We start from the raw sequence: 22,586 nt of genomic DNA on the forward strand, positions 1-22,586 counted from the left end.
ACTACACACATACACACAAGCACACAAACACACTACACACACACACACACACACACACACACACACTAAAGCACATTACAATTCACAGGCCTTTGACTGTTAAAGCCACGACGCCTGACTATAGGATGGAGTCAGTCTAGGCCATGAAAATCAAGGTCCTGATTTCCCCAATCTGGCGCAGACCTGAAGGTTTACTTGTTAATCCAGTCAGAGTAACTCAAGCTTTATTTGTGACAACAGCTCTAGCAGCCAGGGAGCCTGTCACTTCTGTGACTTCATTCATTAGTTCAGTCAATAGGAAAGAGAGCTTACAGGTTCCAGGCCTCTGCTGGGTCCTTCACAAGACCTTTAAGCTATCATCTTACCGGGGATGTCAAAGTGAACAAGACACCGTGTTTGTCAGTAGGGAGCTAGCAATCTAATAAGGGTGGCAAAAAAACAATCAGAAAATGAAAATCCAGTGTGATAAACTGACAGGAGTAAGTATGGGGTGCTTCGGGAAGAGAGGGTGACACCTTACTCAGGCTGGAGTAGACAGATGCAAGGAAGGCATGGCCAAGAACTGTGGGATTTGCACTGAGACCCCAAACTGCAGGTAGCTGATAGTGAGTAGCTGCTGACACGGAGAACCCTTGGTCTGTTCCAAATGGTGAATGTGTGGCAGTCTATACAAAGACCAGGAAATACCAGAGCACACAGAAAGAAGCTCATTGTTGCTGCAGCCGTGGTGGGGGAAGGGACGCTGGAAGAGGTGCAGCTGTAGAAACAGGTGGAGAACAGATCGCTAACATCTATGGGTTGAGAAATTTGGACTTAATCATGAAGGCTGTGTCTGTTATATATTAGCAGGAGGTAGGTGAGTTTAGGTTGTGGTTTAGAACAATTGTCCTAGCTACTGTGTGTAGACTGGATCTCTGAGGACAGACTGAAGACAAGGAGGGGATTTTGGACTCTTCCTGTGATTAAGGTGAGACATTATAGTAGCTTGGACTGTTAATGGCAGTGGTGATGGAGAGAAATGGCTGGAAATCTGTTTAATTGGCAAAACGTGTAAGACTTGGCATTCGGATGAAGAGACGTTGACCAGGAGCAGGTCAAAGATGACAGTTGGTACAGGTAGAAAATTAGGTTGGAAACTGAAGACTGGAGGATACGAGAAGGAATTAATACAGGGCACACAAGGTTCTTCTTGTGTGTAGCTGGTAACTGGTCATCCGGCGCTCAGGAAAAGAGTTTGGCAAAGATGTAGGGGCCTCAAGCCATTAGTACAGACTTGGTGACTGGAGCCACAAGAACAAGTCAAAATCTGCTGAGCTACAGGAAAAAACGCCCCACGAGTTCCTCGTAGATCAACTGATTTCTTTAATAAGATCAACTAGAGAAAACTAGAACTGTGCTATGAGTAAGATGTAGAAGGGTCTGGAAAGATGGCTTAGATGGAGACACAGGCCTCAATCAGGAGGACCAGAGTTCAGAACCCAGCACCCATATAACAAACCAGCTATCCCCTAAAACCTTCCATCTTTGAGGGATCTAACACCCTTTTCTGGCCTCTGTGTACATCTATGTGTACCTGCACCCTCACAAGATTCCATACCTGTACATTTTTGCACGCAGAAAATAGAGGCAGGAGGACAAGACATCTGAAGGCATTCTTGAATCCATAGCAAGTTCCAAATCAGCCTAGGTTATGTAAGACTCTTTGAAGAAGAAAAGGAGGAGGAGGAGGAACAGGAGGAAGAAGAGGAAGAGGAAAAGGAGGAGGAGGAAAGCAGAAGGGGGAAGGGAGAGGAGGGAGAAGGGGAGAATTATTATTGCTACCAGAATTTAGAACACCCCCAAGATGGCTCAAAATTGAAATAAACAAGAAGTGTCTGGTGGTGAAAAAAACCATATTTTTAATTATGCCTGTGCCTGTATTGCCTGTATACAGGCAGGTGTGTCGTGAGCACAGAGGTGAGAGGGCAGAAGTGTCAGATCCCCCTGCGGCTGGTGATTATCAACTACCTGATGTGGGTGTTGGGACCTAAACTCTCTGGAAGAGCAGCCTATGCTCTTCTGACCGAGCCATCTCTGCAGTCCCTGCTACTTCTTTTTCTAATTCTTTATTTATTTCTTTTATTTGAATACATGGCTTTGTGTATGTGAAAATATAGCCAGGGCTGTTTCTCATCATAATATATTTAAAATAAATCTGAATCTTAATGTCATTGGTTACATTTGTGTTTTTTGAGAAAACATTATACTACACAGCCCAGGCTGGCTCTGAGTTTGTGGTCCTTCTGCCTCAGCCTCCCCGATGCCGAGATTATAGCTGTGTGCCAGCACGCTTGCCTGTTGGTTACACTTAATTTCATAAGTGTTCCTTGAAAAGAAAAAGAAATGTTTGGTATCTTAGAAATGAAAGTCTAAAAATTTGATTTATAAAAATTTGATTGTATACCGTTTTATTCAGAGGTAAAAATCAGTGTGTTTGTGCTAGTGTACAGGGCTCTCAGCTGGAAAGAGGCTGCTGAGGAAGGTTTGAACAGAGACAAGCCTGTCAGACAGAGTTGGGACAAATGAAGATGACTTTTGGGAAAACTTTAAAAAGTCCTAATCAGGTAGTCATGTGTGCCTGCACTGTGTAAGTTTTCTATTTCTACTGTTCATTGGGACACAGTGATCATAGAAGTTTATGGGGTACAACAAGATGGTTTGGTGCATGAGTACATTGTATAATTATCAAATCAATGTGATTAACATGCCCATCACCTCAAACATCCATCACATCTCTCCAGTGAAGCATTCAAATCCCTTTGTTGCTATTATGAAACACACAATGCATTATTGGTAACTTTCCTTGACAGAGCAATGGCTCCAGAATCCATGCTCTCCATCCAACTGTAACTTTGTGTCTGTCCCTATCCCCTCCCCCTCCCACACCCGAGTCTCAGGCAATCACTAGGTACTTTTGGTTTCCGTTAGATCTCTCATTTTTGTTTTGTTGTTTTTGAGATTCTGGGTATGAGTGAGATCACAGTGTTGTCTTTCTGTATCTAGACTACTTCCCTTCTGAGAACGTCTTCTAGGCTTGTTCGTGTTGTTGTAAATGGTGGGCTTTGATCTTGAGTTACCAAATACCATTCTACTGTTTATACATTCCACATTCTCTGCATCTGTTCATTTGACACGCTCCTTAAGTCTGAGTCTTGGCTACTTGAATACAGCTGCTATAAAATAGAAGTGGACATACCTTTTTGACGTAGTGACTTGATTTCCTTTGGGTAGCTCCCATTCGTGCGAGTTCTGGGTCATATGACAGTCCTATTTCAAGGTGGTAGCTTTGTTTTTTAAACCTTGTACTGTTTTCTATAAAGGCAGAAGTGTTTTACACTCTCAATCACAGTGTGTAACAATTCTCTGGCCTCTATATCCTCAACAGCACATGGAGCGTCAACTTCTTTCCACAACGTTGCTAACAGGACACACTGAGGAAACAATGGCCTCTTCAGTAAATGGTGCTGGGAAAAAATGGATATGCACATGCATAAGAAGAAAATCAGGCTTCTGTCTTTTATAGCATACATAAACCAAATGGCTGGGATGTGGCCCTGTGGCAGAGTGGTTAGTGTAGGCAGGGCCGTGAGTTTGAGCCTCAGCACAGGAGAATCAACACAAAATGGACTAAACACTTAGATGTAAGACTGGAATCTGTAGCTGGGCAGTGGTGGCACACTACTTTAATCTCAGCACTTGGGAGGCAGAGGCAGGTGGATTTCTGAGTTCAAGGCCAGCCTGGTCTACAAAATGAGTTCCAGGACAGCCAGGGCTACACAGAAAAACTTTATCTTAAACAAAAACCAAACCAAACCAAAACAAAAAAGACTTGAATCTGTGAAACTAATAGAAGAATACACAAAGGAAACAGTTCAGGACATTGGACATATTTGGATGAGCTCAAAAGCATAGAAAGTGGAAACAAAAAAAATAAATAGAGAAATGGGATTTCACTCAACTCAAAAGTGTCTGCCCAGCAAGGAGGCTGTCAAAAGGTCAAACCTGCAGAGTGGAGAAAAGCATCTGCCGAGAGCCAGAATACAGACAGACCTCAAAAGCAGAAAGTGATAACCCAACTTAAAACGGGCAAAAGAGTCAGATGACACTTCTCAAAAGAAGATCTACACATAGTGCTCACCATCATTAGTCAGCAGAGAACACTAGTCAGAACCACGGCTTGTTATCACCCCACTCCAGTCAGGATGGATGGCTAGAGAGCAGAAGTTTCCAATATCCAAGCCAGCTTTGCTACTGTGCCTGAATACAAACATACCCTCAACCCAAAGGAAACATCCTAATGCCTTCCTTCCTGGAATTCAATAAGATGATGTTCATAAGCAAAACTATATTAGCATGTTTTCATAAACTATATCAATAAGATCCCCCTTTTCTATACTTTCTGCCTGGTCAGTGTCCATTACAAAGTATGACAATCTTATTTTTCAACACATAATTAAACACAGTTCCTTTCTCCCGAATATAATTCTAACTGATTTCAATGTTCACTCATCCCAGAGCCTGTGCTAACTTCTGGAGATATAATCATCAGTTTGTGGCTATGTCACTGTTTGCATGAAGTTGAGGGTCTTGAATAGGAACCAGGGGAGCAAAACACTGCCCAGTGAAGCAGGGGGCAATGGTCTTTTGACCTGGGCTGAGAGGTGCTGTGAGACCCTGAAGATGCCAGGCCAGAGAGAACTGACTAGATAAGACTTAGCCAGGTGATGCTGAGGTTACGAACTGTTCCAAAAAGGTCATAATGAATCCCAAGAAAGGGAAAGCTGGAGCAGAAAACGGGAGAGTAACCAGAGATGATGATGAACAGCCAGGAGCTACAGAAAGATTCTGTAAGCCATATAAAGAGGTCTTCCCTTCTCCATGAAGACAGAGGACAGGCATGCAAAGGCCTGATTGGCAATGACATGAATAGATTGCTGGCCCCACTGTGGAGAAAACACTCTTGGGAAAAGAATGAGGAGGGGTGGGTAAGATGGAGTCCTTGGTCGAGGCTGTGCTTTGGGTCAGCAGAACAAGGGTGCTGGCTTTCATTTGTAATCCTCACACATGGGAAACCCAGGCAGGAAAGGTGTAAGTGTGAATGCTGGTACTACATAGTGAGACCCTGTCTCACAAAAGAAAAAGGAAAAGAAAAAGCATGTATCTTTCACCTGGTTGTCTATAAAGTCAAGGGTAAAAGGATATTTTAATTAAGTAATTATTTGGCAAGACACATGGTATGAAGTTTCAAATAGTACCACAAAGTAGGACATGAACATTCTGCCTCCCACCACAATGCCTACCTTTTAAAGTTTCCTTCCTAGGCAGTTATTACCAGCCTCTTGCATATTTTTCCTAAAATACGTCCCTGACATGGAGTGTCTCCATTGAAGAACATTGTCTCCATATGTCAATAGGCAACTTTGAAACTTTCTTTAGAAATGTCAGTTGCAAAAATACTGTCATAGTCTTATTGGCAAAAATCTGAAGACATGATATTTTAATAGCATACTGAGATAGTTTTTAAAATAAACAATGTAAAATTCTTTTCTAGATAGTTGATATCCTTTTACATTAAAATAATCTTTTGAGAAATTTTAGGCATCTTGATCTGTATGTTTCATAAATTCTCTAAGAGATACAATAAGACTAACTCATTGATGGTCCTGCCACCATCCCAAATATCCCACCCCTCTGTCCTGCACACAACTTGTCCCCACCAGTCAGGGAGAGCCATGTTTGCATTCTCGTCTCCAGCCCCAGCTGCACAGTGCAGAACAATCTTTCATTGTTTTGCTGAAAATACTATTATTCTCTCCTTCAAAAAATTGAAAAGGCCAATATATTACAAGTGGTCAACCCCAAAACACTCCAATCACTGGAGAAAATTCTGCATGACCTGAGAGAGCTACAAACTCCAATTCCAAGACAACAATTTCTTCCTTGGTCTTTTGGCTAAGATCAAATGTATACATGTGTGATATATTTTCTAGATATATCTTCATGGTGGTTGCCCTCAATTAAAATCTGTCTTAGTGAGATTCCTGTATCTTAATAGTCACCAAACCTCTTTCCAAATACTTGAAGCCATGGCTTGATGCAGTTCAGACGTTTTAAGGATGGATCTTGCTGACGTGGGCTTTGGGGAAAAATCAGCTGTAGTTGACGGCTACTTTTTCAGACAGGGCAGTCAAGGGACATCCCAGACTGTGAGCACACACAGATTTAACAGTGTCTTTTCTTGTTCTGTTCTGCCTACTTTCTCTTTGTTCTTATGGCAGTAAAACGTGGGGGCACAGACACAAGGGGCCGAACAGTTAACATTCTGGCTGAGATGTTCTTCTGGGGGAGAAAAGTGGAAGCGGCTGGGGTGGGATGGTAGGACTGTTGCGGCTTTAATATGTTGACTAATGTGACCTCAGGCAGGGAACACTAGCTTTCTCAGTACTATGGCATAGCATGGGCTCAGCGGGGACTGTGGGTAACCGAAGCCATTAGCTGTCTTTCAGATGGGACTGGCGGCCACTGCCATATGCCACCTTGTACTAGCTTAGCGCACTTCTCTCTCTACAGACAGAAATGCCTACTTATGACAATTAGAATGCATTTTCTTTTCTACCTAGTTCTACCTAGTTTAAAAATTAAAAAGTTCAAAGTTGTCCTCACATACCTAGAGAATTTGAGGCCAGACTGGGAATGAAACTGTATCAGGAAAGAAGAGGGGAGGAGGGGAAGAAGGGGGAGAAGGAGAGAGAAAGGAGGAGATGGGTGGGAGGGAGGGGATGTGCATTAAAGTCAGGTGGGCTTAGAGACCAGTTCATTCATATATATATATATATATATATATATATATATATATATATATATATATATAAAACTTTATCATAAAGAACTTTCAAATAAAAGAAAAAAAAAAACAAAAATGAACACGACCCAAAGTGTGTGTATGTATGTGTATATATATATATATATATATATATATATATATATATATATATGAACTTCTGTACAGTTAGAATATAAATATTTTCTGGAATAACATTTTAAAAAACAATCCTACTGACATTGCCCTGAATTCAGTCATTTTTTTATTACTCACCCAACAAATGTGTGCCTCCCAGGTACCAGGGTGCCAGGCAGCCCATCCAGCGAATACCTCTGGGCTCTTCATTAAATCACTGCTAAAGCTGGTTCATAAACTATGCTTGAGGTTATATCCATAAGGGCAACTCTTTCTCTGAATGGATAAATAGACAGAAATCTACTAATGAAAATAAAATGATCCTTGTACCTGTTACAGATAGACTCAAGTGAACTACACCCTACTCTCCAGATACAGCTGCACAAATTAGTTCTTTTTTTTTTTTTTTCCCCCCCCGCAGTGCTAGAGACAGAGCCAAGAGCCTGGAACATGCTCTGTTAAATGCTTTCCTGCTAGGCTATATCTGAGGCCCACAGCTGTACCACTTTTTTTTTTATTAAATTCTTCACACTGATATGTACATAAGCTGTTGTCCCAGCTTCTTGTGAAGCAGAGGCAGGACAGTCACTTGAACTCATAAATTTGAGGCCATCTTAGGCGGCATATGGTGATCCTATATAAAGAAACCAACAAATTCTTCACACCAAGCAGACAACAGAGCTCAGGGCCCAGTCAGTACAACTAGTGAAAGAACAAATAAACAGAGCCAACCTATTCTCCTAAAAGATATGCTTTTTTGCCCATGGGGCTCTTTTTAAAGTGTGTGTGTGTGTGTGTGTGTGTGTGTGTGTGTGTGTGTGTGTGTGTTTTGTTTTTTTAAGGCAGGGCTTTGCTGCACAGTCCTGGATAGCTGGGAACTCACAGAAATCTACCTGCATCTATCTCCTGAATGCTGGGATTACCTTGTCCAGCTAAATATTTTTAGTAATATCAAACTGAAAACAATATAATAATAGAGAAAATAATTATGGTAGATTAGTTCACTGTAACCAAAATAGCAACAAGAACAGAACAAATTAGTTTTACTCAGCAACTTAGATGAGTCTCATAAGAGAATGTCAAGAGAGGGAGCCACATGTAACATAGCATGCGCTGTGTTATTCTCCTTATATACAGTACAAAGTCCTCAGATGTCATCTGTGCTGTTAACACCAGACTAGTGAGAGTGGTGACTGGGAGGATTTAATCTCTCTCTCTCTCTCTCTCTCTCTCTCTCTCTCTCTCTCTCTCTCTCTCTCTCTCTCTCTCAATGCAGGTATTTATCGTGTCCTCACTTAGACTAGGAAAACACTCCGGCCCTGACATCCAGCCCTTGCTCCAGCCTTAGCTTGCATCTTGTGACACTTGTCTTCAGAGTAGCAATTCCTAAGCCTCCAGGCTGTCGTCCTTCAAGGAACTTCCTCATGGGGCTAGGTGTGGTGGCCCACACTTGTAATCCTAGCAGTCAGAGCGGAAGCGGAAAGATGTTCACCGTCATCCTCAACTGCAAAGTGAGTGTGAGGCCTGCCTGGGCTACATGATACCCTGTCTCAAAGCAAAAACCAAGACCCAAGGCTTTCGTTGAAATAAGTTTTTAATCCATAAAATACTTACGGACGTATACAATAAGCCCAAACCAGCAGAAGCCTTATCAACTTTATGCTTAAATTAGAAGGGATCCCATTTTTAAACTCCATAGTCATCACCTTAGAACTTCCTCGGGCCCAGTACGTTTTGTGAGATTGGTTGCAAGGCCCAAGTGTCTGGCAGTCTTTCTGTGAGCCCAGCTGTCAATGACTGAACAACAAGCAATTGCTCAGTGGCACAATGTGTATGAAGTCATGCAGTTCTATAAACGGAAAACTTGATTTGATCTTCAGTTGCCAGGCTCTGGTGCCCGGAAGGTGATTATACAGTGTCCGGTATTTATATCAACCTCAATCACTCACTGTCTACCAACTGGCTCTAATAAGATGCTCCAAGCCCTATATTTAATTCCCATGAATTACTTGTTGATTATCTGCACTGCAGATTATCTGCAATAAATTTTCTTTGTCCTGAGCCGGCTTCTTCCTGTACTCTTTTAGGCTACTTTTCTTACTACCCAGCTGGTGTGTGAAGAGCTGCAAAGCCAAACTTGGTTTGATATTGGTATAAGTCAGTGTCTTTCAAGGGGGAGGCATTTGGCGGAGTCTGTGGACGTATTTGGTTGTCACAGTTGTGGGAGATGCTTTCTTCATTTATTGACAGAAGCCAGAGATGCTGGTTACATCATTTACAAAACACCCCCATTATGAAAATTATCCAGTCCAAAGTGCATACAGTATTAAGGTCGGAAGTCCGTTGGTAGAGATAGAGATAAAGTAAGGGAAGGATTTACAGCTAACAAATGCATTTTACTTAGGAACACTCGTGCTGTGAGAAGTTGTTTTCAACTTTAGACCCTCTGTTCCAGAGATGCTCTCCATTGATAAGGAGAATGGACATTGCATGTGTGTTTACCCATCTCTGTGCTTGTCTTTTAATCGTTATTTAAGGATGTGTAACCTTCAAATTATGATAAGCCTGCCCCACTTTTCAAGAAAGGCTGGCACTTTGTTATGGGCAGTAGACAACCGTGTAAAGATCTGAGAGGCTTGACTAGGGCGTGGAAAATCTTCTCAATGTCAGATCATTTGAACTGTAAGAGGGTCAAGCCTATGGGTTTTTACATTTTTATTTTGCCCAACTTTTATATATTCTATGAGTGTACCAAAGGCCTGTCTCACTGTCCTCATTTGCCTCTGACGAACTGAGTTACTTACATGCTTGGTTCTGCATGACTGGACAAATTCTTGGCATAAACTTTCCCTTTTCGACCTCATACTAAAACTGTGATTAATTTTGCTTATTTGCATTTGGGTTTTTCTTTTTTTTTCTTTCTTTTTTTATTTTTAGATAGGGTCTCGTGTAATGCAGGCCTTTATCGAACCTGCTATGTAGCTGAGGCTAGCCCGGAATGTCAGATCCTCTTTGCCTAACCTCCCAGGTGCTAGAAACACAGAACTGTGCCACTGCATTCAGCAACTGCTGTCAGTACAGATGTATATATAATTTAAATTGAGAAATGGCTCAATGGTTAAGAGTATCTGCTGCAGTTCCCAGCACCCACGTCAGGAGGCTGGCTCATAACTGGCTGTAGCTCCAGATCCAGGGGATTCAACACCCTTTTTTTTATTCTGAAGGGAGTCTCTCAGGTGCAATACCTACCCCCAGAACACACACACACACAATTTTAAAATATTTTTTTTTCAATCTTTAAAACATTTAAATGGCATGTATTTACTTATTTAGTGTGTGTGTGCATGCATATGCTACAGCCTCCATGTAAAGGTCAGAAAACAATTTACATGAGTCAGTTCTCTCCTTCTACCACAAGGGTCCTGGGGAGTCAAACTCAGCTTGTCAGGCGAGGGGGAAGGGCCTTTTCTCAATGAGCACCTTGCTGGCCCTAGTACTGTTAATTTTAAACTGCTTTTCACATTTCTTTCAATAGTGAGCTTTTAGTGTTTCCAAATTTCCATTTGCTTTGACAGTTCTTGAAACAGCATTCTTCACTTTAAATGAATGTATTATTACATTTTATTTAGGAGAATAACATCAATGATCTGTAGCCTTGTGAGTGGAATTCGGATATAGCTCTTCCACAACTTGAACCCTCAGTGTCTGAAGGGTTGGCTCAAGTCGCTCAAAGAAATAGGTCACATTCCTATTGACCGTCCGTGTATGAACGAGACTCGATGTTGAGAATTTGAACTCTTACTGGCGTGTAAAGGAGTACAGTGGTTCCAGGATATTTGCAGGGGTTGTAAATGAAACCCAAAGATGCTACAAGGTCAAAATCCTTCCAACATCCAACCAGAAGAACGGGCCCCAGAACCAGTCTACTGCAGACTATTGATGTACTTTTTAAAGCTTCCACGCTGGAGAAAATGGTGGATGACGTATGCTTCTTAAACATGGGCACAACCAAAGCCCCGTCTTCTCCTTCAGACTCTGAAAAGGAGTCGAGGAAGATAATTGGATGACTTTTTCTCCAACATTTCCAGAAAGTTGTTGACTTTGCCTTGGAAAACTGTTTTCAAAAGGCATCATTAATTACATCTTCATGTTGACTTTGTCTCTAGACAAAGTGGGATAAAAGGGGACAGCTGACATTATTTCATAAGACTGGAAAATTAATAATAATTTGCACATAAGCCCTATTAATCAGTTTTTTAAAAAATGTAGCAGAAACTCAAAAAGTAAAAAGTAAACATAACTGCTTCTTATGTAAACTCATAGCTGGGAAGTTAGCTAAGAATTTTTTATAACCATAGGGATAGTGTATAAAAAATCCACATATGGAAATATGGAGCTGGTGTATTCAAACTCTTGGAAGCAAGGTGACACAGTGATCTGGTGTCAAACACATTCAGTCAAAACCCGATTCACCCTCAGTAGTTACATGGTCTTTGACCAACTACATAAGGAGAAAATAATAGGGTTTACCTTTTAGAAATACTGATATGTTGTATGTAAATGTTTATTCGGATTCTCAATATAAATATTTATTCTTTTTATTTACCTATTACTTTTTGACTTCAGAGAGGAAATCCCAGGCTTTACATATGCTAAGTGAGCAATCCACCATATTACAAATAATATTACAAAATAAATACAAATATTTATTTGTATCATTTATTAAGCAAGGAAAAATAGTTTGGATATTTGGCCAAAGGATATAAGTGAACATGGTAAGATCGTGGCACTGAATATGTCTCATATAACAGCAGGGTTGGTCTGTAATAAGAATACTTACTCCCTTGTGCTACTTTTCCATCACTATGATGAAACACTTGAAGAAATGAAGTTATAAAGAGAAAAAGTTTCCCTTAGCTTACAGTGTTGGAGGTCTCAGCCCTGGGCTGGTCGGCCCATTGCTCCTGGGTCTATAGCAGAACATCATGATGAGCAGGTGTAGCAGAAGATGCAGCTCATGGCAGCCAGGGAGCTACAAAGACCAGCAGCAGGAGGATGGAGTTTCACTATTCCCTTCAAGGGGACATCTCCAATGACCCAACCTTTCGCACTTGGCCCACCTCTTAAAGTTTCTGCCATTTTCCAATCGGGCCACAAGCTTGTCACCACGCCTTTAGCACATGAGGTTTGAGGGGCACTATTTCAAGCTATAGTACTCCCATCGCTCTTATTTTTGTCTTGGTAAAGTACACATACTCATTATGACTTTAACCACTTTAACTGTGTACTTCAGCCAGTACATTTACTACGTTGACAAAAAACCCTACAACGTGCTTTTGCCATAACTATTTTTTCATCCCAAACAAAACTTCTGTATCTATTAAATAATAAAAATTCTGATTTGTGTTATTTTAACAGGATCCTTCTCCTCTTCCTTCTCACTTCCTCTTCCGATTCTTCCTCTTCCTCTTCTTCCTCTTCTTTTCCCGCTTGTTGTTCACACCAAGGAACACAGGCCTGAGCTTAGGGAGCTCTCCTCCAGCCTTCATCTCCTTTATCCCCCTAACATTTATTTTTTAGTTGTGTGTACGTGGAGGGGGATGTGAGTGCAAGGACCCATGGAAAGGAGGAGAGGCTGTTGGAGCTGGAGGTAGGCTTGGTGGTGACCCCCTTGATATGGGTTCGAGGAACTCCACTTGGGTCCTCTGCAAGAACAGACACTCTTACTGACTGAGCTGTCTCATAGTTTTATATAAGAGGAAACATATGTCTATCTTCAAATCATGCCTTTAAAATACACATAACAATAAAAATTAAAAAACCTAAACAATCAGCATCAATGTTTTGGTGTATAGTTGTAACTTACTGTCCTCTAGTAAACGCATATGTATAGGTAATTATAAATCTAGTAAAAAATGTATGTTCTCCATGTAAATGTGCATATATTATTAATTTTTTTTTGCTAACCATTACAAATTCTTTATTGGGTGAGCATAATTCAGTAAAGTTGATAAAAGGCCATAAAGAACAATCAGAAAACAATTGTTGGGTTTAAAAAGGCTTTGAATGGGGAAGCCCTGAGGGGAGAAAAATACAAACACTGTTGTTGGTTTTTGTTTGCTTGTTTGTTTTTTTACTTACAGTACCTTATCTGAATACTAATTCTTCCTCAACCTGCAACTGTCAAAAGCCCAACCCCATCCATTGCCTAAAGTGTCTCCCTCCTCCTAGATTGCTGTTTTAAAAGCTACAGCATTCCCTTATATGAAATGTGAATAAATCATGCCAAAGCTTTTTAGAGAAAACTAATGAAGCTTGAAATCCAATCTGTTTAAAAATATTTCTGAAGATTAAGCAAAACACACCAGATTTTTGAGTCTAGAGTATGTTTTTTGGCCTCAAAGAAACTTCAGATTTTTTTTTTGAAACCTTAAATATCCTTAAACACATTGACACTGTAATTCATTTGTAGTAAAAAAAAATATGTGTAATTTCTCTTGGTCATAATATGAATTAGATAACACCTATACCTATTCAAAGAAATAAAATCTATACTTCAAACTACAGGTCTATGTACTGGTGAGAAAACTCAGTGGGTGAAGACGCTAACCACTGACAGTCACTACCTACCTTCCATTCCAGAACCCTCATGGTGGAAAGAGAAAAAGGCCTGCTCCGATGTACATGTGCCCTTCCCATAAATAAATACACATTTTAAAAAACAGGTTTTTAAACCTGTGTTTTTAAAACACAGGTTTTCAAAAACATGTCAAATAATCGGGGAGTTAAATATAGATTATGATTAACTTATTAAATAATTAGTTTTCCTTGGTGTTATGATATAACTTAAGAATAAAGCTGCATTATAGCATTCTAGGCCCTTCCAGCACTTAGATAGAGTGAGTGTTTTGTTTTTTTCTATTAAGCAATCTTTACTTACCTAGGGATCTTTGTGGAACTGAAACTAAAATCCAGATATTTTGGTTTAATAGGCTTAAGGGTCCTATGTTACAAATTAGTCAATTGTGATATAGTTTTGGGCAAAAAATTTAGAGGTTCAAAGGCTGCTGGCTAAATGCAATTGTGCTTTTTATGTCACAGGTAAAGTAATGAAAACATGCTGGATGCAGTGAGGCCGTCCTTTAATCCCAGCACTCAGGAGGCAGAGGCAAGTGAGTCTTTATGAGTTCAAGGCTAGCCTGGTCTATACAGTGAGTTCCAGGGTGGCCAGGGTTGTTACACAAAGAAAACCCTGTCTCAAAAAACAAAACTAAAAATAAATAATTAATTAAAACAAAAACTTAAGCATTTGCAAACAGATGAGTCTGGTATGATACTATAGCTTCTTCTTTACAATTGCTACAACATGGCTTAGAAATCCTGTCCGGTAAGAAAAAGACTTTTCTGTAGATGGCATTTTGTGGAAATCAAGACTAGGCTTTTGAAAGAAAGAAAGAAAGAAAGAAAGAAAGAAAGAAAGAACGAAAGAAAGAAAGAAGAAAGAAAGAGAGAAAGAAAGGTATATGAGTATTGCATATGTTTTCTTTATTCCATTCTTTGTGAATACTCTATGGCAAAATAGAAGCTCTTCCAGAAATCATGGAGCTGAGTGAGAAATCCTGCTCTGCCAAGGATTCCTCATTGATGCCAGTGGGAATTCTGAGAATGAAACCAATGCTGAACTTGACCCGGTAGTGTTTAGAGTGCAGCACAGCCTGGCTTCCCACTGAAAGGACCCATGGTCTGTGCAGGGATTAGACAGCAGGTTAGCAAGCTAGTTTTTCCACTTCTTTTGGAGCAACAGTTGAGACACATAATGCCTTCTTTTAGGGCTACTTTGTATCTTTAAGCACACAGTCCTTAAATAGGGTGATGGGAGAAAGTAAAAAGTGGAGAATCCTAAGTAAGGAAGGAAAGGAGACCAGGGACAAAGGCGTCAGTTTTGAAAGTAACTATCAACTGAGCCTTGCTCGTGTTACATTGCACGAGTGTGTGAAATGGTTACTAGGAACATTCCAGTGATAGTGTGGTGAGTGTTAGTTTAATAAGGTGAAATTATTAATATAATAAAGTTGAGATTAAAAATATTAATAATAATAAAAAAAAAAAAAGCTGGCTGACACGGCTCAGTGGGTAAAGGTGCCGGCTACAGAAGCCTGGGGACCTGTGCTTGATCCATGGAGTCCACAGTAAAGGTGGATGTAGAGAACTCCACAAAGCTGTCCTTTGACCTCCACACGTGCACTGTGGCACAGGCATCTCTCCAGTATGGCATGTGCACCTCTCCTTCTACACATATCAGGCATGCACAACAATAATAAGAGGAAATGCAAGTCTATTTCTAGGTGAGCATGGCGGCTCATGTATGAAATCCTAGGACGTCTGAGGCTGAGGTGGGAAGAGTGTCCTGAATCTGAGACCAGATTTGTCTGTCATAATTCCAGGCTGTTCTGGGCTGTGGTAAGCTACTATCTCAAAAGAACAAAAGTAAAACCAGACAAATACAACAAGTGAAAACAGCAACAGCAACTTGGAATTTGAGTGTATTGAGAGTAGGGACTAGTCCTAGGCATGAGCTTCTACACTTAGCAATTGCTACAGTTCAAGACCAACATTCTCCTCTGAGAGAAGGGGGCCTTGACTCACAGGCTACACAGTTTCCCCGGGGGCATTGAATAACACTGTTAATAAGGTCTTAAGTTTAGCTGTTTTGGGTAGAATGTTTCATCCTTTTGTAAACTTCAGAAGCTGCCTACTTACTGCAATGCATAAATAAATATTGCCTTTATATCAGAAAGAAAGAGAAAAAACAAAAGAAAGGAGGGAAAGAAAGAAAGAAAGAAAAAAGCAAAGAAACAAAGAAAGAGAGGAGGGGAGGAAGAAGGGAAGAAGGCAGGAAGGAAGGGTAGAAGGAACCAGTTTTTGTTTAGAGGGGACATAAGAGGAAGATATAGGATGTATTTGAAAATAAAATTGAAACTCCTTTGCTTTCATTTAATAGATTATGAATTATGCCAAAACAAACAAACAAACAAACAAAAACCAAACCAATGCTTTAGAAGTGATATACTTGCTTATTTGTGGTAGAAAACACACTGGTACCAGAACTAAAAGTAGTTAAAAGGTTACGTGTAGTTTAATAGCTGGAGCCTCGGGCTGATCCCTGGTGGCTGGGTCTACATCCCAGCTCTAGCTACATAAGCGTTTGCACGCAAGTTACCTATTAACTGGCATCATAACTTACTGCTCTAAAAGGATGAATTGAAGAGGAGAGTGGAGTGCAGCGCCTGGGAGGACTGTGTAAAAGGCAGGATGTTCTGCTGTGTCAGCTACAGACGTAGGTTAGAGACTTCCCGAGAGCGCTGAGAACACCGGGAGCGGTGAACCTGAGAGTCCAAGGACATGCTCAGAATGGCCTTCGGTTTCTTTGCTTCTCTGCTCCGGAAGCTTGTGGACCTTGTCTCCTGGTGAAATCAGACAACTTAGGAACTTAATGGCCTCTACCAGTTTTCTTTATTTCTAACGGAGTCAGAACTGTATGAATGTGTGAATGTATTTTGTTGGGGATTGAACCCGGGGCTTGGTGCATGCTAGCCAAGTGTTTTTTAAACCAGTGAACTATATCTGTAGCTTTGTTACCCTTTATATTATAAATAAAAAATTACCACACTTAATGACAAGCCAGTCATTTAAAATTTATTTTTGTTGTTATTTTGAGAAAGGGTCTCATGTATTCCAGGGGCTTGCCTCAAACAACTACATAGCTAAAGACAACCTTGAACTTCTGATCTCCTGCCTCCACATCCTTTGTAGTGCTGGGATTACAAGCTTGTATCACAGGGAGTGGGTTCATTTTTTAAAGTTTTAATTCAACTTTCTCACATATATATGTATATGATGTATACGTATATACATATATGTATATACACATTTATGGAAATCAATATCATATATATGGGGAAACATATATGGAGGGTGTAGGCATCAAATAGTTTTCTGATTTTTATGGAGAATATAATGCTAAATGGGGAAACATATATGGAGGGTGTAGGCATCAAATAGTTTTCTGATTTTTATGGAGAATATAATGCTAAATTTCTTCCCTTCTGCTCGACTTATTTAGCAAATTTTAACTCTCTCCTGCTCATATACTGTTCTTGACAGACTTACTTCAGTTTTTCTAGAGAGTTCATCTTGGCGGTCACTGTGGTACAGGGAGATCTTTGGGTGTAGGGGTGTGAGGATCAGAAATTGAAGACTGAAAGTGAGTCCGTAGTGTGTCTGAGGGACTGGAAAGACCACTGGGTAGATAAAGCGTGCTTGCTGCCCTCCTAACGGAGGAGCTCAGTCCCACACCCCCACACTGGGCAGCTCACAAGTGCCCACAGCTCCAGAGCATCTGCCACCCTCCTTTATTCTCCATGGGCACCTGTACACGTGACATTCACAGAAACACAAACACATATACACATAAATTAAAAAAATAAATCTTAAAAAACCCAAAACAAACAAATAAAAAAGTTAACGATTTTGAGAAACCCCTGGACTACATGAGATCCCGTTTTTAAAAGAAAGAATAATAAAAAGATTTTTAATTCATCCTCTCATTTGGGATTTGCTTTAGTCTATTTTAAAATTTGTGGGTTTTTTAAAAGATTTCTTTATTTTGTATATATGAGTTCTTTGTTCACATGTGTATATGGGTCCCACACTTATGTCTGGTGCCTGCAGAGCTCAGAAGCAGGCATTAGATTGCCTGGAACTGGAGTTACAGACAGTTGTAAGCTGCCATGTGGGTGCTGGGAATTGAACATAGGTCCTCTAGAACAAATAGCACTTTCAACAGCTGAGTTACCTCTGCAGCTCCTTTAGTTTGTTTTAAAGTGGTGTCAAGCCTCACTGTTTTCTGTTCTGATGCATGTGCTTTCTTTATTAGTTGTGTTTATGATGACTGGCAGGAAGCAAACCCAAGGGCCTGTGGAGAGTGGTGCAAGTCCACATTAACAAGAAGAGACTTTCTCCTTCCTCCCCGGCCCCTCCCTGCCTCAGCTCCAGCATTTGCCTCCTCAGATCTTCCCACGGGATTCTCCAGGATTCACAGAATTGTGCTCTACCAGCCTGGCAGAGAGTTGCAAAGTTATTTTTCATAAAGGCTCAATCCCATCTCATACCTCTCCCCTAGGAAGTCCCTATGTGACCCACTCTTGTGATCTGCTAAACTATCTGCTACCATCTCATCCTGTTCAGCCCGTGTCTGGGAGCACCTTATACACGTGTTCCTGTCGGGGATGGGCTTCAGAAATCTCTGCAAATGCTCAAGTCCCCAGGTGCTTAAGTCCCCTCTGTACTGGCACATTATTTGCATGTAACCTGCATACATCCTCCCATATGCTTTAAATCATCTCTCGCAGACTTATAATACATAATAAAATGTGCATTCTATGTAAATGGTTGTACTGTATTATTTAGAGAATAAAAGAAAAAAGTCTGCAAATATTCAGTATAGATGCTGTGTTTTTCTTCCAAGTATTTCCAGTCTGTGACTGGTTGAATCTGTGTGACACTCAGATACTGAGGGCCACTGTGTCTTTAAATTAATGTTTTGAAATGTTTATAGCATTGGAATTTGGGTAAACTAAGGAAAATCCACACCCATGAAACCTGGTAGTCCACATTCGGGGGCCAGGTTTAAGCATTTTTAACTCTGGTCTGCTTGTCATCAGGTTTCTTTACTTCCCTTTGTGATTGTAGGACAGTGCAGGTCTTTTTTGCTTGTCAAGATTGAAAAGCAATAGCTATCCCAACTTCAGGGCAAATAGCAGAAGCCAGCAAAGGTTTCAGTTATTCTAGATTGGGGCAGTTCTAACTGGACTTCTGTTTCTATTACCATAACTATTGTTAATATTATTTTAGTGAGGCAGTGCCTCATGTATTTCTGGGTGGCCTCAAACTCCCTGTTTATGGGGTGCTGGGATGGAAGCCAGTGTTTCTGGCCTGCTAGGCTCGCATTGCACCAAGTGAGCCACGCTCCTGGCCTCCAATTGGACTTTTAAAGCCTTTACTTATTTTCAAATGTTCATTGGCTCTTTAAGTGCTCTCTCTCTCTCTTCCTATCCTCCCTCCCCCCTCTCTGTTTGTATGTGAACTATCAGTCAATGTCTTTTGTAAACAGTTCAGTTGGACTGTCATTCTCTTCTTGACTTATAAGAGACTTTTTAAATATATTACTGATATTAACTTCGGTTTCTTATCCATATTTTTGTCTTAGTCTGCCGTTTATCTTTCAACTTTATGGTGTCTTTTGCCAAAATGAGTTTGAAAATTTTAGTAGTTGTATCTGTCAAACTTTTCTTTGGAACTTTAGGGGTTGTTCTGTGCTTGGATTCCTATGTGATGGCAATGGAGTAGGAGCATCAGGAACCGGGCAGACTGGGCTTTTCCTCTTTCTCTTCTTCTTCTTCCTCATCCTCCTCTTTTTTCCCTTTCCTCTTCTTTGTTCCTACGAAGTACTAGGGATTGAACCCAGGGCCTTACCCACACCAGACAAGCACTCTACCCCTGAGCTGTGTCCGCATCCCCAAAGAACTAGGTCTTAATTAAGTAGTAGTATGACTCTGAGACAATCTTTCACATTTATGGGTTTTTTTCACCTATAACATTAGTTGAGTTTGAAGTGAGATGACCTCTTCCTAATTATTGACAATTCTCAGATTCTACTCCCCACCTTCCCTGTTGGGTTCTTTTTTTTTTTTTTTTTTTTTTTCCAGACAGGGTTTGTCTGTGTAGTGCTGGCTGTCCTGGAACTCACTTTGTAGACCAGGCTGACCTTGAACTCACAGAGATAAACCTGCCTCTGTCTCCTGAGTTCTGCAGAGCTTTTCTTTGATTTTTAAAGTTTTTTTTTTTTTTAAATTATAGTGTTTATTTTTTCTTTTTTAACATAACAAAAATAAAATATAATAAGATAAAGTGAAAACTATCATATTGAAGTTGGGTCAGACAAGCCAACAAAAAAATAAAAGAGAAAGGGTTTCTTTGTGTAGCCCTGGCTTTCCTGGAACTCACAGTGTAGACCATGCTGGCCTCAAATTCAAAAATCTGCCTGCCTCTGTCTCCTGAGTGCTGAAATTAAAGGTGTGCACCACTACTGCCTTGTTTAAGAGCAGACCAGACATTCTCTTTGAGTAGACCACATAGTCTCCATAAGACAAATATTTCTTATTTACCTATCAGCATTTGTAGAGTGTAATATCTAGTAACTGCCTGAATTATTAAGTCTACTAAATTTTTGATCTCCGAATTTGAAAATTAAATTTTTATATAAAACATGATGAGTTAATACCTTCTCCTGTAAGTGGTAGGCTTTCAAAAAAAAAAAAAAAAGGTTCTGCTTTTAATATAAAATTGAAAATGTCCATATTGTGTTAGTCCCTGAAAATCACTGGGACCAATACTTGTGATAAATAACTTTCAAGACACAAGAATCATTTTACCTCAGAGGTTCCAGTCCACAGTCAGTTGCCTCCATTGCTTTGGGCCTGAGGGCAGGCAAAACTTCATGGCAGAGACATGTGATGCAGGAAATCTCCTTACCTCATGGCTGCTGAGAATCAGAGACAGACAAGGAATAGAGTCCAGGGAGCAGATATACTCCTTAAACACCCTCTCGGGGCCTAGTTACTTCAACCGGGCCCCACCTCTGGGGAGTTAACCATTGACAAAAGCCCTCCACTCCAACACACGTCAGAAGCCCATCATCCAGCAGCCACACTTTTAACACACAAGCCTTTAACAGTCAGATGCTAACACAATACTATGTAACTGCCAAGTCAGTGAATGTTTAATACGGTTTATGCTATTCTAAATATGATAATAGTGATGATAGTTTACTCATGGTGTTTACAGTATGTGTTAATGTACACTGTTTTATTTGGCACTGCAAATAAAATAGGGCCTGTTTTGCCATTTAAATTCCACACATAAAAAAATTAACTGACTTTTCTATGGCTCTCAACTAGTAAGTGTTGGGGCCAATATCTGAACTTTTCTACAAGATGACCATATTGATAAGAAAGATTTTATTGGTTAGGTTACTTTATTGCAGCAGATGAAATAGAAATGTCAGCTGTTGAAAGGTAGTGGTGGTGTAAACCTTTAGCCCCAGCACTTGGGAGGCATAAGTAGGTGGATCTCTTTGAGTTCAAGGCCAGGCTAGTCTACACAGCAAGTTCCATGACAACCAGGGCTACACAGAGGAAACCCTGTTTCAAAAAACCAAAACCAAAACCAAAAAAGTGAATGAAATAAGAATCATACAGAAAAAATGCTTCTAGCTTTCAGGAGGCTAAGGTAAAAGGATTGAAGACTTGAAGCCAGCCATGCTACACAGGGAGGCCACCTCTAACCAAAAAAGGAAATATAGAAAAAGAAATAGAATTATTTGAAATTCATAGACAAAGTTTTTGAAAAGCCCTCAAACTATTTCTTCTCCACATGTTTGCATTTACATACAAAAGTATAAACAAACATCCCGTGGAAGGAAAGTGGCCTTTCTACTAATATGCTGTATAGCAGGAAAATGAACGATACCCTATGTAAGGCTCTACGTAAGAAAACACAAAACCTGCAAGGGAGCGACAAGAGGTAGAAAGAAATTAAGCATCTGTCATAGACAGAAACTGGGAGGGGGAGAAAGAATAATTAATTAAAGCTAAGAAAGTTAAAATACACAGTTGATGGGATGGCTGACATTAATTTAAAATAGAAATGAAGAGATTGGATGGGGGAAGCAGGAAAGAGAAGAAACATTTTAAAATCTGCCGCTATTTGGATCAGCAGTGTGGAAGGAAATTTGCAGGCTATTTCCAGAAAATAAATTTATCTGCCAGAGAAGAAAGTAAGTTTAGTAAAGCACATTCGGAATGATTTTAGAAGATCTAATCTAGGGATATCATTTTCCAGACACTGATTAAGCCAGATTTTGATGAGATTTATCCAGTGTTGTAGTTATGGCATGCCAGCCTCTGACAGTGTAGAGGATTTACCCTTTCTGAGACAGGCATGATATAAGACTTAACTACAAAATAGCTTTAAAAATATTTAGCGGGTACTTTAGAGCAGGACATTTAGCCACTCACTACACCTCAAATTATTTTCAATGCCTAAGCATTTGCTATTTCACTGGTATTTTAATGCTAAGTAGTTTTTTAAAGAATAAAATGCTATAGGAAAACTTTTAATTCATGAAATGTAGATTTAAGTAGGGAAAGAGTAATTTTGTTGCTTAAAGAAAGATTATTATTTTTTTGCCTTGCTTAGAATTGCAAGCCTACATGGATGGGCAATGCTTTTTAAGCTTTTTGTATTTAAGCTTTTGTTGCTTAAATATTGCTGAAATCTGCAAAGGCATGCATACTGTAATATGATAGAAATAGACCATGATTCATAGCAGGGAGAAGCAGGTTAGCAAGGAAGCAGAGGCGGAAATGATTAGGATGATTGCTCCAGCACCAAGGACAGTTTGGGTTTCACATTTGTCACCCTACATGATCATTTGTCTGCTTTCATTCTCAATGTGCCCTGCTTTGCA

General features: G+C 40.1%; 1 long non-coding RNA gene across 1 annotated transcript; it reads right to left on the reverse strand.

Annotated features, from left to right (window-relative positions):
* Positions 1-8,634: 8,634 nt before the first annotated feature.
* Positions 8,635-20,629, reverse strand: LOC143435097 (uncharacterized). The gene is made up of 3 exons (XR_013105088.1): positions 20,491-20,629; positions 16,242-16,461; positions 8,635-12,029 (listed from the first exon to the last, which is right to left on the reverse strand). It is a non-coding gene; the product is annotated as an uncharacterized LOC143435097 (long non-coding RNA).
* Positions 20,630-22,586: the final 1,957 nt, after the last annotated feature.

The sequence above is a fragment of the Arvicanthis niloticus genome, chromosome 19, assembly GCF_011762505.2.
Source record: "Arvicanthis niloticus isolate mArvNil1 chromosome 19, mArvNil1.pat.X, whole genome shotgun sequence".
Classification (NCBI taxonomy): Eukaryota; Metazoa; Chordata; class Mammalia; order Rodentia; family Muridae; genus Arvicanthis; species Arvicanthis niloticus.